The sequence below is a fragment of the Anser brachyrhynchus genome, assembly GCF_964034855.1.
Source record: "Anser brachyrhynchus genome assembly, chromosome: 1".
Lineage (NCBI taxonomy): Eukaryota > Metazoa > Chordata > Aves > Anseriformes > Anatidae > Anser > Anser brachyrhynchus.
This window is the reverse complement of record NC_137694.1, coordinates 144,500,765-144,516,865: the sequence shown is the minus strand read 5'-3', so window position 1 is coordinate 144,516,865 and position 16,101 is coordinate 144,500,765. Positions and strand designations below refer to the sequence as shown.

At 39.3% G+C, this 16,101-nt stretch overlaps 1 long non-coding RNA gene across 2 annotated transcripts; it reads right to left on the bottom strand.

Annotated features, from left to right (window-relative positions):
* Window positions 1-1,471: 1,471 nt before the first annotated feature.
* LOC308198644 lies at window positions 1,472-9,946 on the bottom strand. 2 transcript variants are annotated; one of them, XR_013954074.1, is made up of 4 exons: window positions 6,023-9,946; window positions 5,609-5,941; window positions 5,260-5,436; window positions 1,472-4,155 (listed from the first exon to the last, which is right to left on the bottom strand). It is a non-coding gene; the product is annotated as an uncharacterized lncRNA (long non-coding RNA). The 2 variants fall into 2 exon arrangements; XR_013954073.1 differs by having other exon boundaries at window positions 5,260-5,941.
* Window positions 9,947-16,101: the final 6,155 nt, after the last annotated feature.

Sequence of the window (16,101 nt, the reverse complement as noted above, 5' to 3'; positions counted from 1 at the left end):
TTTTGGTTCAATTCAAAGGATTTTGTATATTTGATATTTCTATGCCACTAATGTTGGGGCATCTGTCCATTTCCAAAAATGAGCTATCACACATCTGGCTGCTGGTAGTAATTGCTTTATCAATGGCTCCTTCTCTGAGTCAATAACCTCATTTGGACTGTAGTAGGATAGGTTTGGTGTGCAGCCTAACTTATCTAATTCTGTAGCTGTGTGTTTCTGTCGTATGCATGAGAATATCAGATGGCCCTAGTGCTATGTCATTTGAGTTTTTACCAGAAAAAAAAATATATTTCTGAAGACTCATTGTCACACTTCTTCCCCAGAACAGGAAAATATTTTTTCTGTATGTTAATTATTTTAATATAAATCAAGGACTGGATTTAGCAATGGATTGTCTGTTCAGTTTGTGTGAGGTTTTCTTTTTCCTTTTTGTACACTCTACTTTTATATTTGCATCCATATATAGATATTGTGCCCCTTCTTGGTGATATATTGGCTGTCATGTGGTTTAAATGTGGTTATATTGTGAAAAGGCCTTGTCATATTGTCAGAATATTAACTAAACAAATTATTAATTAAAGTTTTTTTTTTTTTCCCAAACACAACATTTTGTATGTGTGTTTGTATCCTACCACATTTTTGAGGTTTAACTCCATATATAAAGTTATTTTATTGGGTCCAGTTTCGTGGGTACTATAGATTCATTTTCTTTAGTTAAATGACACTATATAATTTAGATTGATGGAGCACTAGCCAGAAGTTCTATCAGGTGAACGGTTGGGGTTATCCTGATGATTGTACTTGAGTTTTCAGGAGTGCCAATAACATAGGGATTTGTACCTAACATCATTGCTGCCAAATGCAGCAAGACCATATGTGAAACTGCTTGTTGAATCAAAAGATGCAACCATGGGAAATCAAGCCTCATCTGAGTGTAAATTAGGGCTTCCTGCTCCAGTTTATCTGGACATAAAATGCAAGGGGTTTAGCTCCAATAAGCACTGTTTCTTCCAGGTCAAATCTATTATGTTACAAGTATGTTTTTTGCTAACATTTAATAGCTGAAAATGCTAAATTTATCTCGCTCAGAAGCCTGAGGTGTTACTATGCTACCAAAAGTAGCATGGTGCAAAGATTCTCAGGGCATCGCTGACAGGCTGGTAAATTCAGCCAATGTAGAATATCTCTATATAGCTCAACACTCAAACTTAGCTGTGCACAGACTAGAACCTTTATCTTTTTGGGTTGGGCATACCATATACAAACACAGATGTATAGCTATGGAACTGAGCTGTCTCAGGTGGGATCAGATTTAGTGTTTAAGTGTTGGTTTGTTTAAGGCCAGCAGTGGTATCTGTGAATCATTGTGAATCCGCATCTATCATTCCTTCCTGCTCTGGCTGCTGGCATTCAGGAAATTACTCTAACTTACTTAAGTCTTTGTCCCTCATTATGTTCATATTTGAGTCTGAGAAAGAATATTAGGGAAATTAACATTTGTCTGTTCTGATAGTATTGCTGTGACAAAAGTAGTAAAGATGTGAAACGAATGGCTGTTGAGATAAGACTGATCTTGTCTTCCTTGAAAACTTAATCCTCTCTTATTCATTTTATTCCTCTTCTTTCCATGATCCACATTTGCAGTCATTCAGCTGCACAGCGAGGCAGATACCTCAGGTTGAAGGTAGTCTGCAGTGTTACACATACACAGGCAGTTTTTCTTCAAGGAGATAACATGCAGTATGGCAACAGAGAGTAAGTGGTCCTCTGCTTCTCTCCGTATGTCCTTTGCATAAGAATCTAGTCTTTTGGGACAGTTTTGCCATCTACTTTGCCTGGAAGTAAGCTATTGGTATGATTCTGCTCACTCTCCTGTTTGCAGTATACACAAGGTGCCTGCGTACCATTTAGATAATAGATGGCGTAGATGGCATTACCCCTCCATGATATTGGTGCATGGGAACAAATTCCATTAGCACACTTGCAGACTGGTGAAACTCTTACACTGCAAATACTCAGCTCTGCATCTCTGTTTCTCCATTGTAAAAAATCTCAAAGACCTGATCTTCAGGGCTTATCCTGTGACATCGTAGATATTAGCAACTTGATGTTACCCACTGCCTCTCTGGTATTAGCACCTTGATCTCATACCTTATGTATCTGTCACTATTCTGTACTGATGTAAAGCAACATAGATAATCAATCTATCTTATCTGCCTCAGCTAGACAGGAATTCATAGCATCACAAAAGACAGTATGTTGCTTTATCATCCAGTTGGTAGGGTGGTTTGGAACAATTTGACTGTTCACTCTTGAGACATGAAAGGAAATGTGCTTGGGTTGTGGAATCCTGGAATCCTTTTCCTGGATGTGCCTACTTACCACACATAGCACTGGTGGGCTATTATTTGCTTCAGATATCAAACTACTGTGGCTATTGCTGAAACATAGAAATGCAGCTATGTTTAAGGACGTGGTTGTTTCTCTATTATGCTTCTCCACAGCTGGATCAGATACCAGTGGGAAAATCAGAAGCAGGTCTGAGATCATAGAAGACAAAAATACATCTTTTCAGCAGTACTGGCACCTCAACAGGAGCTAATGGACAAGAACAAAGGAGCTGTAAACTGAGTATTAACTGACAAAAGCTTGAGCCAAGAATGCAAGTTCACTTTAGAAGTAGCAAGTTCAGATGGAAATATAGTACCAAGTACAGAATTGTCTCATGAAACAAAACCACATCCATAAAGACTTTAGAGGGCTCTGTGTCAGCCATGAAGCTGCTACTCTGCCCTTGTGAGGCCCCACTTGGAGTACTGCGTCCAGGTCAATCCCCAGCACAAGAAGGGCTGTTAGAACAGGTCCAGAGGAGGGCCGTAAAGATGATCAAGGGGCTGGAGCACCTCTCCTATGAAGACAGGCTGAGAGAGTTGGGGATGTTCAGCCTAAAGAAGAGAAGGCTCCGGGGTGACCTCATTGCAGCTTTTCAGTACTTAAAGGGGGCTTATAAAAAAAATGGAGAGTGATTTTTTGCTCAATCAGACAAGGGGGTATGGTTTTAAACTAAAATAGGGGAGATTTAGATTAGATGTTAGAAGGAAATTCTTCACTCTGATGTTGGGGTACCAGAACAGGTTGCCCAGAGAGGTTGTGGATACCCCATGCCTAGAGGTGTTCAAGACCAGGTTGGACGAGGCCCTGCGCAACCTGATTTAGTGGGTGGCATCCCTGCCCGTGGCAGGCGTGTTGGAACTAGATGATCTTCAAAATTCCTTCCAACCTGAGCCATTCTATGATTCTATGAAATTATGCATCTGAGAAATTTCAAGTGCTGTTGCTATTTATTATCCAAAAGACTGTTGCTGTCTGTTGCTATTTGCAGCTAGAAGTCAGTCGCTTATCAAGTCGAGGTGGGAATATCTACCACTGATGAAGTGGTCATTGAGGTTTACAATGAAATTAATTCTTTCATATCACCCAGGGCTGTCAAAATTAAACATACTGCTGTAGTAACAATTAAGTTTGACCAGATGGGTTCCCTGAGCTGAGCAAATCCTTGTCCTGTGACTGTGAGTGTATTACCAGGAATGGATACTATCCCGTCTATTATTGTGCAATCAAGATGGAAGATTCATGGGCTCATATACTGGATGCATAGTGTGCAATGCTAACACGTTTTGAAAATGTGTTTTCTTCTAATATATGGAAACCCAATAATCAAATCTTTTGGCCTGCAACATCCATACTACCATACAGCTGAGGTTATTTTGGAATTTTCTGTTTGGTATACAGAGCTAGAGTGGGCCTTCTCTGAATTGGACTGATTTCTTTCATTTCACCTTTAGTGGAATTCATCATTTCTTAAAAAAGAAAGCATATTCAAGGGATGAATTAATGCCACTGAAAATCATGCAAACACTACTTGACAACATTTTCTCTCCTCCAGCTTATAACATGGTTAATGAATCTCTCATCTTTCCAGCACTGCAGATCAGGTGTCTTCTGATAATCCATGATCCTTCAGTATCTCCCCAGGTTCCCGTTTTTCTCATCACTACTGAACTGCTCCATCAAATTCAGAAATCTGCTGCTCTCTTGGATGGTCTTCTATACATCAGATTTCCCTTTGATTTGGGAACACATATGTATGAGTTCCTGAAGAAGAGATGAAAACAAGAAATCATAGCGCACTTACCTTCTATTTATTTTTCATCTATGCTGCTATATGTGATGAAGTAAGTTTTTATCTCTGAAGACAATTCTTTATGTAGCCAGCAGACATCTACCATGTGGGACCTTCATCACAAACTTATTCCAAGAAAAGAAGTGATGAGGTAATTTTATCTTTCAAATTTATTAAAAACAAAAACAAACAAACAAACAAAAAGTACCAGGTACAAAGGAAGAGGAGAAGAGGACAAGGAATGAAAAGGAACAACCATGTCAACATGTAGAAGCAATAGTGAATATCTTGAAATTCTTCCAGGCCAATATTTACTTTAAAAGATTTCATAGAATCATAGAATCACAGAACAGCTCAGGTTGGAAGGGACCTTAAAGATTACCTAGTTCCAACACCCCTGACATGGGCAGGAATGCCACCCACCGGACCAGGTTCCCCAAAGCCCCATCTAACTTTTCCTTCAACACTTCCAAGGATGGGGCACCCACAGCTTCTCTGGGCAACCTGTTCCAGAGCCTCACCACCCTGAGTGAATAATTTCCTCCTAACATCTAACATAAATCTCCCCTCTTTTAGTTTAAAATTATTCCCCCTTGTCCTGTCATTGTCTGCCTAAGCAAAAGTCACTTTCCATCTTTTTTAAAATTCTCTTTAAGTATTGAAAAGCTGCATAGCTTTTCAGGTAGCTTTCTCAGGGAGGTAGAAAGTTTCTTTATAAAGAACTCGTGGCACCTATTGTTTAATAGTTATATTTACAACTCTCATAATCATGTCTTGTATTATTATTATTATTCTAATATCATATTGAAGTGCTGGAAAGTGTTGCTTGACGTTAGTTTTTAGTTAGTTAGTTTAGTCCCTCCACTTGGCCGTAGTTTAGAAGTAACTGTTATAAACTGGGGGAAGAGGAAAGGGAACATGGTGATTGAGGATAACAATTCCACATGCAACTCCAGCTAAACCAAGCACAGGAAGCAGATATTTAAGAAACTACATATTTAAGAAACTACTTCAGTATTTTGAATATATATTTTGAATATATTATATAGCCATTGTAAAAAGACCAAAGATGATACCTGTCTCTTTTGTCCTCAAAAACTCTTCTTCGCTCTCTGAGTGTGTGGATAGCTTCTAAGAGTTGTAGAGTTTTATAAAACATGAAGTTGTTTCTTGCCTTTTTGAAGACATATATCAAATGTTGACCCAAAGCAGCAGGTTTGGATGGGAAACACCAATTCTGTCCAGTACTTACTCTACGTTAAAAGTGTTTGCAAACAGTTATTATCTATTATTTCACAAGAAAAACAGTCTAGTAAATTAATTTATTTTCCCTCTCCCCAAATGCTACTTTTGAACTAAAAAAAAATAACATTTGGAAGCAGGAATAGCAGGAAAGAAGGATCACATGCTTCTAAGCAGACTAACCACTTGAATTTTCCATGTTGCACCCATTTCACAGCTGTCATTTGAAAACAGTCATGTTGATCTATAGGGCTGTGAAAGGCTCAGAATAAAATGAAAATGAATGCTACAGTGTGAAACAGGAGCTGGTCATTTCCTATTTCTTGTCTATCTGCCTGCTGCTGGAGCATGAGGGAGTGAGGCAAGGGGGAAGGAACTTCACAGTAGAAGTGCCAGGCTGCTGAAGTTCTGAATAAATCCGTATCCTGGCAACTCTGCACATTTGCTTTCCTTTTCCTCTACAAAGTGTTGTGGTACAGCAGAATACAAAGTCAGCAACAACTTTAAATCCTTGTGCTGAAAAAAAAATATATATATATAACTGAATGCAAAGCAAAGTAAACACACAAGCGAATCAGAAAATGGAGTTTTTGCTACCCAGACACATTCCATCTTTCCATGTAAAAAGATGCCGAAAATACTACTCCTGCATAATCATCTGTTTTTTAAAACCAGAGTCTCAAGGAAGAGAGGCTCCAGTGCTGATGCCTGCACAACAGTGCTGCTGGATTGCTTGGTGTGCTGGTAACAAATGCTAACAGCTGAGTGCTAAGACTAGTCCACTGCATATCTCCTGCTCTGTCTGTCTCTCCCTAACTCTTTCTTATGCTGACCACTTCTAAATTTAAGTCAGATACCTTAAACTATGACATGAATGCTTTAACATTAGCAGTCAAAACCTAATTTTAGATCAGCCTCCCATTCTCTGATCCAGTTCAGCTGTGGCCACAGATGTGGTATGTTTCACTTTATCATCTCTTTACTTCTGTCTCATAAAGAAGTAAAGCAAGCGGGAAGGTGGTTTTAACTAACACAAGGTTGTTATCATAGCTCAGATTAAGGAGGTAATATCCAACTCAGTGGTGGCAGCCTCTGAAGATGAACTCTCTCTCTTGCAATTGTGCTATTGAGTTGAAATCTGCATATATGATGGACAAACAGACCCTGTTTTTCATACGCACTGGTCTCATCTTGCAGAGGGACAAGGCCTCAAATGACACACAAAAAGCTTCCTACCACACTCCATTTGTCTAAATCACTTTCTGTCCCTGACGATAAAAGGAGAAAATCCATTTTAAGAATGAACCTGCTCATAACATCCACATTTTCCCAGTAAGGATTTTTCAGGCAGGAAGTAGTCCAAAGGAAAAGATTTAAAATATTCTTAAATTTCTTTTATGAGCCAGTCTATCAGCTCCTAATTTCATAGACCTCTTGACACAATCAAAGGCAGCTTTCCCTCTTGTCTTACAGGTACTTTCTTCCAAACTGAAGCCAGAAATAAGCCTGTAATGTGACTCAGGTGACAGATCACATAGAGAAAAAACCACTGACAGAAAACTTACAAATAACCAATAGCCTGGTATGTTTTTCCAGGAATCATTTGTTGACCAATGAATAAATTCATAAAATGACGTCTTAGAGACAGGGAAAAAAGAGCAAATGGCAAAGAGTATGATGTATTTCCATCACATCTCCCCATCTTTATTAGCAGAAAAGCAAGAGGGGTGCTACCTGATGCTCCAGAAGTGAAGACAAATGCAGAATTTTCCTTGCTAAAAGGTTTTCTTGGTTGCTTGGCTATGTAGTTGTTATTCCCCAAACTTTCTTTCTGCTCTGAAATCCTGTGCTACCCTCCTGTGACATTTTCTTGCATGCGCTCCACTGAAGTTTGGGTCTATTGTTTCACAACAAGAGAGCTGATCCTTCAGCAGTTACTTATTTATTGAGGTCACTTGAGGTCAGTGATGTGGGTCTTATGGGGTGCTTTTTTCAGAATATGGTCAATGTGGTCTGCTGGAATTCCTTTAATTTTGCAGAGGAGGAGGTAGATGGTGGAGGAGTTTCATTTTATATTTACTTACATATCAAGCACATAGGTCTATACCTGCATTGTATGTATAATTGGTTATTTCAGTGATTGGCACCATAGCGTGCCAATTTTGGTTCAATATTAATGGTCTTGTACAGTTTTTCATGAGCATGATCTTAATTCTTTATTTCTCACTGAGGGTTTTTTGTATTATGCAGCAAGGAAGGGCTACTCTGCCTTACCTCTCACATTTCCTTCTTGCCTGGGTGACAGGGGATTTGTTGACATTTGCTGCATGCCCTGTTGCTATTATAAATCGGAAGCTACATTTCAAGCTTCAGCACACTCAGAGTTAAGCTGCACTGGAAAGAGGACAATGGAAAATATAAAGGGAAGAAATTTAAAGATGTAGAAATGGAATTATTGGGAGGAGTTTGTTCTTTTATTTTAAAGCATTTAATACAGGAGTGAGAAAAAATCCTTTAAAAGTGTTTTTTTGTGTGTGTGTTGGTTTATTTTTCTTTTCCTTTTGGCTTTGTTTTCAAATCTAGATACTTAAAGTTAAGGTTTTAAATCTGTGTTTAGTCATCGGAGTTTGCCTTCAGTAAAGCCACTCTGCAATTTTCCTCTGAAACAATCTTCAGTATAAAAAGTATAGATTCTGGGATATGAAATATTTTCCCGAATTTTGAAATATTCTTTCTAAATAGTATTTAATGTCAGGGCTTTAATGAACTGAGAAATTTGTGCTTGCAAAAATGTTGTTAAAAAAAAAAAAACTGTAAGAAGAGTTTCTTTCGTTTTAAAAACTTTTCTTTTCTGTTTGTGTAATAAATGGGTACTATGAAGTGACTATTAAAAACAAACAAACAAACAAAAATTAAAAAAAAAAAAGAGCAAAGTAAATTTTGCAAGTCAGAATAAATTAAATATTTCACCTGACCAGAAATCAAAGAATATTTCTTTTTTATTTCATTCAATAGGAAATTTTGAGAAAAACTTTATTCTCCCCTGTTCTATTCTGAGAGGGAAGGAATGTTTTGCATGAGGAAATTACCCCGAAATGAAAAATTGAGTTCTCCCACAACTCTGATGGCCAGATTTTCTAGTCATTTGGTAGCTCCAAGAGACTTTGGAATGTGTGTGAGTGCAAATCAATTTATTTATCTGGACTACTTATGTGTGAGGTCTATATAGTGAAAAGAAGTGCAATGTAGGGAGTCAATTTTATAAATGTGGCCACAATTCACTACCAAGGTACTTAAAAAATGAAAACAAATAGAACACATAAAATAATAGGAAGAATATGATTTGAAAATATTTTTCATGACCCATTGTAACTTATTTCACCATGTTTCTTTTTTATCTCCAGGATAATTTAGTGCATAATCCAAACCTGCAGATATTTCAAATTCTTTTTCTTTATTATTAGCTATTAAATTATATTTAAGTCTGGTAGCTTTTAAAGGGGTGAGTGGGATAAAATCAAGCTTCTAATTTTGCATCCTTCTCTAAACTCTGATTTGTAGGTGCTACAGGCTGGGCTTTTACATAGTAATAACTGGGCAGCAGATAGATTTGATACACACCTTCACATATAAACCTCGACAGTGGCCTGTATGTTGTGCAGTGGGAGCTGACCAGAACAGTCCCTTTTGGACTTCAGATCAACGAATCTCCCTATGAGGGAAGCTCTTATATTTTGTAGCTGAGTTGGGTTAGGTTTTCTGGTTTTTTGGTTTTTTTTTTTTTTTTTTTTGTGGTGGTGGTTTTTGGTTTCTTTTTTTTTTTTTTTTTTTTTTTTTAGAGGGTGGGGTTGGTTTTTATTCTCCGTGATTGCCTCTGCCCTTTGCTTTAAGACTATTTTCAGACTTCGCCAAACGTTTGATTTTTGTAATAATTGTTAGGATTCCCCCTCCCTCCCGCCCTCTCCCCAGCCTCGCTCTACACGAAAACTAAAATTGTGATTTAGATATTTAGTCCCAGCGGCCCTGCCTGTGCTCGGCAAATGGTTCCATGTCACTCGCTGCATCACAATATCGGAGCGGCGGCGCTCGGTGGCAGCTAATCCTCTGAGCCCGTTAATAAGCTTAGGAGCACGTTCATTGAAGACTGACGCGTTAGTCACAAACAGGGAGAAAATATCTACTGGGGGAAGCTGAATTGGTTTTAATCATCTGCTAATCACCAGTAATGAGACCTACTCTGGGGAAGAAAAGAAAAACAGATAGTCAGAGGGAGGTTTTGTTCTTCACAGCGGAGTAACAGGGAATGAGAGGGCAGCTGTTATTAGGAGAGAAAAGATGGAAAGAAAGGAGGGATTTGGCCAGACCAGATGAAACTTCTTCTGTGGCGTACAGTTTTGTTAGCTGAGTGTTTCTTTCATTCAGCCTCCAAAACTTCAGATCTGTCAGCCCCTCTGAAAGCCCCGGCCCACCTCTCCAAGCCGCCAGGGAGAAAAGGCGCCGCCACCCCGCCTCGGCCCCCCCCCGGCCCCGGCTCCCCCCGACCCCGGCTTCCCCCCAGCCGCCTCCGGCCGCAGCTCCTCTCCTTGCGGCTGCCACCGGGGCCGGCGCCCAGGGAAGGTGGGGGGCTGCCGGAGGGGTCGGGGTGCTCTGAGCGGCCCCCAGAGGGCTGCGGAAGCCAGACGGGGGGGTCTGCCTAGCGGGGGATGCTGCTCCGTGTCTCCCGCCTGGCTGGAAGTCCGCCTCGAAGGTGCCTCCCTGCTCGCTCGGTCGCCCGCCTCAGAAAGTTTGGCTTCAAGAGGAGCAGTGAAAATAGATGGGGAGGTGGGCGCATCTGTAGCGGTTGCAGAGCCGGGAAGGGACCCAGGCTGGCCGGGCAGTCAGATCTCCTTCCTGCTAGGAAAGCCCGAGCAGAGCTCTTGCTCCACGTTCTGCAGGCGAAAGTCGACCAATAATCATAGAAACATTTAGGCTGGAAAAGACCCTTAAGATCATCAAGTCCAAGCATCAATAAGTAAAGCTACAGTTCTTAAGAAAAGCCATAACGGGGGCATGCTCTGTGCTCTGTGCAGAGCAGTATCCTTAATTCCATGGTGTTGGCATGAGGACCATTGCCATACATTGCATATAGCAGGTCAGTCCAGTCCTTAGCAGTAGGCCCTGGGTACTGCCTTCAGCTAGAGCATGTGTTCACTTTTTTTTTTTTTTTTAATTGGCTTTAATTTTTGGTTTATAATTGTGCATCTGGCTCAGAGAGAGAAAGAAAGCCCTTAGCTACATTTTTAAAAATCGAAGCTTGGATGAGCTCTTTAAGTGATTATAAAGTTGACTAAATGTAAAAGCTTTGCAAAGGCAGTAATTTCAGACACACTTCTGGATGCTAAGACATGTCTGTGTTTTATTTTCTGCATATTTTTAGGGAGCTTAAGTGGGGTGGGTAGCTCACTCATTGGAAAAAGGGTTTTTTTAAATGTCATGCTTCCTTTGGGTGTATGGAAAAACTAAGTATCAGATGTCCTGTCAGGAAATAAGATACACTGATATACAATGTGCAAACATTTTATTTTGAAGAACTCCTTCACAGTCTCACTTCATGAAAGTGAGTTACCCAGCTTAGTCACACAGCAAAAAGAAGTCTACATCCTGATTTAGGTTTAAATTCTTGGTTTAGAGCTATGGCAGCAGGACATCTGAAAGGGAAAGTGTGCCCCTCAGTTAATTTCTGCTGTTTCAATAACTCTTATCTCGACCATCAGGAACTGAATCCCAATACATGAGGATATGGTCACATCAGGCTAGGGAAATTTTTTTAACCTCTTCTTTACAGCTTGTTCTTTTGAGTCAAAGAGGGAGTGACTAGTCTTTTACTTAGGAACATGACAGCATCATGTTTCTGATTTTGCAGAAGGTTTCTCTGGAGTTCTGAAGATAGATGGTACCAATGCAAAACAAATCTTCATCATCAGGCAGCTTTCACAACCCTTGAAGAGAAGGAGCTGAGAAGCTTTACCCTTGAAAGCAGGCAATGCATGTCAAAATGCCTGTTGTTATGTTATGACCTTATTCTAGAATCACCAAAAGCCCATTTTGACTGTAGTGAGAAGATAGAATCAGTTACTTAAGAGAAGAAAAGAAAAAATCAGGAAAATGTAAATTTTTTTTCCTGTGTGCTAAGAGAACTGACTCATGTACTGTCATTTACTCCTGTTGAGAGATTTTTCAACTCACCTTGAATGAAGAATAGACTGTTCATTAAAAGTGACTACTGATTTTGGGGACCATCATTCTCATAGGCTTCACATAGATAACCTGAAAGATCTCACAGAAAATAAATAAATAAATAAATAAATAAATAAATAAATAAATAAATAAATAAATCCTATTGGAAACCAAGCCTCTTCACAGGTCTTCAAGACGGAAAAAAATAAAATCTCTTGCATGTTTATTCACCAGCTCTAGGATTCTCAAAACATAAATAGTTATGGGTTGTTGAAATGCACCCAGTAATACCCTGCAGAAAGACAACATCCAGAAAACAGTGTTTCAATACATAAGACAGAAATATGAAGAGGAAAAATTAACTTAGAAAGATGTCTCTGTATTCAAAGTAAAACCGTCAGAGATGCCAGACACAATGATAGTGACCTCGAGTATACACTCCTTCCAAATTTGGAAGAAACTTTGCCATGATAGTGAGCATGTCATCAAAGCCTCGAGGTAATGTTTAATTGCACTCTTTTTCTTTCCTTTTTCCACAAGTATATTCAGTATTGTACTGATGTTTTCTCAGTTAGTTCATCTGTCTCCGCATTTTATCTTTCTGTCTGTCAGGCTTATTAGCATACTTTGACAGATTAAAAGGCTAAGGTCAAACAAACAAATCCCCAAAGAAATACTGCTAATTATTGTCATATGTTTTTTAAATACTTTTGCTTCTTCAAAGAATTTCATAAGGAACTAAATTCAACTTTGCAGTCTAACTGTTTCTTTTATGAGCCCCTTATCTCCTCAACATTATTTTTCCTAGCACCCTCCTCTGCTCATACCCCCATTCTCACTTTTTAGGCAAGAAATTAGCTATTTACAAAAGTGCAAGACTGTGCTTCAGACAAGTTACATTTTGTGGAAGGTATCTGCGATACATATTGACACACGGTGAGTAATGTTCTTAGCCTGCAAACATGGGTTTATATGGCTCTTCCATTTCATGATGTCTGAAGAAGTAAGAAGTAAAAGACACTGTTTATTGTTAGCAAAGTGACATTGATTAACCTTGTTCCAGAATCCTGCTCAGGCACTAGGGAGTGCTACATATATCTGTGATCAAAAGAGGGATCCTTTCCATCCAGGCAATTTTCCAATGTTTGTATGGTGAGGAGGATTGATTAGCATCTGGAGGCAGAGTCATAGGCCAATGAGCTGCACATTCCTAATACCAAGTGCTGTACAAAGTTTTCCTTACCTTCAGTTTCTAAAAAGGCAGGACAGAGAAGGTAGATAGGCTGAGCATGAGTGAGGGTGGAAAAAAGCCCAATAGGTGCAAAGAGTGATTACACACAATAAGCTTTCAACTTTCCGTATTCATTACTGGCAGATGTAGTTCATAAGGTAGGAGTTAGTTGGATAAAGGAAGATATTGGCTTCCTGCAAGGATAAGACAACAGGTGGCTGAAATAAATAGAGGGGGAGTGCTTTTGGAACAAGATAAGCAAAAAAACAATCCTGATTAGCTTAATGAGCAGACATGTATTTATCTTATACCTCCACATTTCTATTAATTTCCAGACACTTTCATGCTTCAAGACAATATATCTATTTTTTAAAGGATTAATTGTTTGACAGGTATGCAAAGGTAGCATTGCCAAACCTTGTTCATGGCAGGTAAATCATTACATGGCCTAAGACAGTGTTCATTAGCAGCATTGTCAATCAAGTGGGAGTCCTGCCAGAGAATTGCTGATGATACGACAGGGTCAGAGACGAAGATATTCAGTCTTTATTCATCCATCAGATTTTTTTTTTTTAATCAATTTACAGCATGATAATTGAGTCAAGTTTATTGTGCTACCCCTCAGACAATGTAGGATTTGGTGGTTATAAATCTCTTGATACTGAAATGATCCACAATAGACCACAAGGAGAGATCAAGACAACGAAAAAGGAAAAGAAAGAATCAGAAGAGTTGGGATAGGGTGATGAGATGAAAACTAATAAGTATTTTAAGAAAGAAAAGTTGCAACTTAGAGAAAACCTGTCTTTAAGATAAAATATATATAAATTTGGAAAATGACGTCCTCAGTTAAAGAAATTTTTCACTAAAGGTGAAGAGCTAAATTGCCATTCATGTACCTGTATCATCTGAATTTATTCCACTGATAAAACTGATGTGCTTCTTTCCCAGGGGAACAATATTACCTTCAAAAGGATTGTTTCTTTTTGCTGTGTTGGAGAGCCCTTTTGTAAGATGCTTTACCTTCCATACATATAACTAACTGTGCATGCCAGTGTACACATATGTCCCATGCAAGGTCTGTGTGCTGGCTAGGTCTCTGTGTCACAAAAATAAAATAAAATAAAATAAAATAAAATAAAATAAAATAAAATAAAATAAAATAAAATAAAATAAAATAAAATCTTTAAAGTGGAAAGGGAAAATGAAGAGTCTGTCTCTCAAGCAGAAAGAAGAGAGCTTTCTACAGGGAGGAAAGCCCTTTTCTGTCAACGTGGACATGGCTTTGATTTCCCAGCCAAATGTCCAGCACTGTACTTCCAGCCCAGGAAATGAGGTTTGTAAGTCTCCCTCCCCATGTCCTACACCCATCTCACACTCATGTCAAAGAGTTAAAATACCATTGCCATCATGTGCAGGCTTGCTGTAAACTGATGTCACTGGTAAACATGTGCTTGCTTATCTACTTTCCTCAGTTTGCTGTTTGGCTGATTTCAGACACATGATAAATAGACCATTCCTAAATTTTCCTATAATTGCATTTAAATATAATTTTGAGCAATTAAAATGAATGGGAGAGGAATTCGTATGAAATCTGTCTCAAAATAAACCTATAAGACATCTGAGTAGCGAATTCCAGGGTGATTTCTTAAGCTCCCCTTCCTACAGCAGCGGTGCGCACCAGCTCTCCCCTCAGACCCCGACTCCTTTCTGGGACTCATCAGGCTGATGCTGAACATATTTAAATCCTCCCCATAAAAGGTTTAGTCTAAGTTGCTTCTCCAGTACTTGTTTGAACATTAAATATGCAAATAATCATCATTACACTTCCAACAATTACACATGTTTGCGAGCACCATGTCAAGTACTGGCAGCAGTGCAATCATTTGTAAAGACAAATATTCCATTCCAAGAGATGTCATGCTGCTTAGAAGATTTCTTTTTGTATTAGTAGCCACACTGCTGCTTCATAAAGTGTGCAAATGAACGTGACAGTGCTGCCAATAGCTGCCAGTTCCTTCCTCTCAGCAGAGCAGATGTCAATCAACCGTCCCAAACAGACAAGGCCTCGGCGCTGCCGCAGACATTAAACATGTAGGATGCGGAAGGGAGGGCGCAAACAGCACGGGCAGCGCGGGGGCTCGGTCTGCTCCTCTGTCTCCCTCTCCCTGCTTCTTTCCCTCAGCCCCTCTCCCTCTCTCTTTCTCTCCGAGGAGGCCCGAGGCCTGTGGAATATTTTAATTTCTGATTCCTGACTATATTATCGCGTGTTTGTAACAGACGAATTGTAATTTGTAGCTCGGAGGTGGTACGAGAAGCTGCCTGCAACCGTAGGACAGATGCAGGCATGTGTGGCAGGCTCCTCTCCTCGCCTCTTTTGCCTTCTTCCCCCTCGCTCCTGCTCTTCGTGTAGTTATGGATAATTGTCAGCATTCACTTTTATCACATCCCAAGTAGCAGCTTAGAGAAGATGAGACTTTAGTCAGGACTAATCTTGCCTCCTCCTGAAGTGGGAAAATCCCAAGTATTTCAGGGTCCTATTGATAACCCTTGTGCTTTTTTTCCGTAAAAGACAGATGACTCTGGCAAGCTTGGGAGACTGCAGATAATGGGATTGACTTGGTACTTAAATCTCAGTGAACCAAGACAGCATAAGTAATTAGTGAATTGGATCCATACTGGGGTGCTAATGATGGCTAATACTGCCCCACACCATTCTAAAAACCTCCAGATACACATCCATCTCATTCAGATAAAACCAAGGGGACACTGCTTTTGCGGGCATCGTTTATTTCTTCCTTAGCACAGAATTTATCCCCCATTTAAAAAAAAATAAAAAAAAAAATCTAATTTTCCTGGAGTGACATCCTGAAGAACAAGTGACCATTCTGTCAGAAGAGTTCATTATGATCACAAATACCTCTGGTGTTTTTAATTAAGAAAGGCTAATTAAGAGAAACCACGCATTTATCTTCTTATCTAGTTGTCAAGGGAGAAGTCACAAACACTAACTATATAACAGTTTGAATGGGAGAGGAGGTTCATATTTTTCATTTTTTTCCCTCTTCTCTAACAGACTAAATCCCTACAAAGGAAAAACTTCACTTAAGGAAAGTATTTTATTTTTTAAAGTGGCACTCCAACTTTTATTATGTGTAGTTCAACTCCACATCCTGATTTTCCTCCAGGTTAGTATAATTGAAAAGTATTTGTGTACAAACTAGCATTC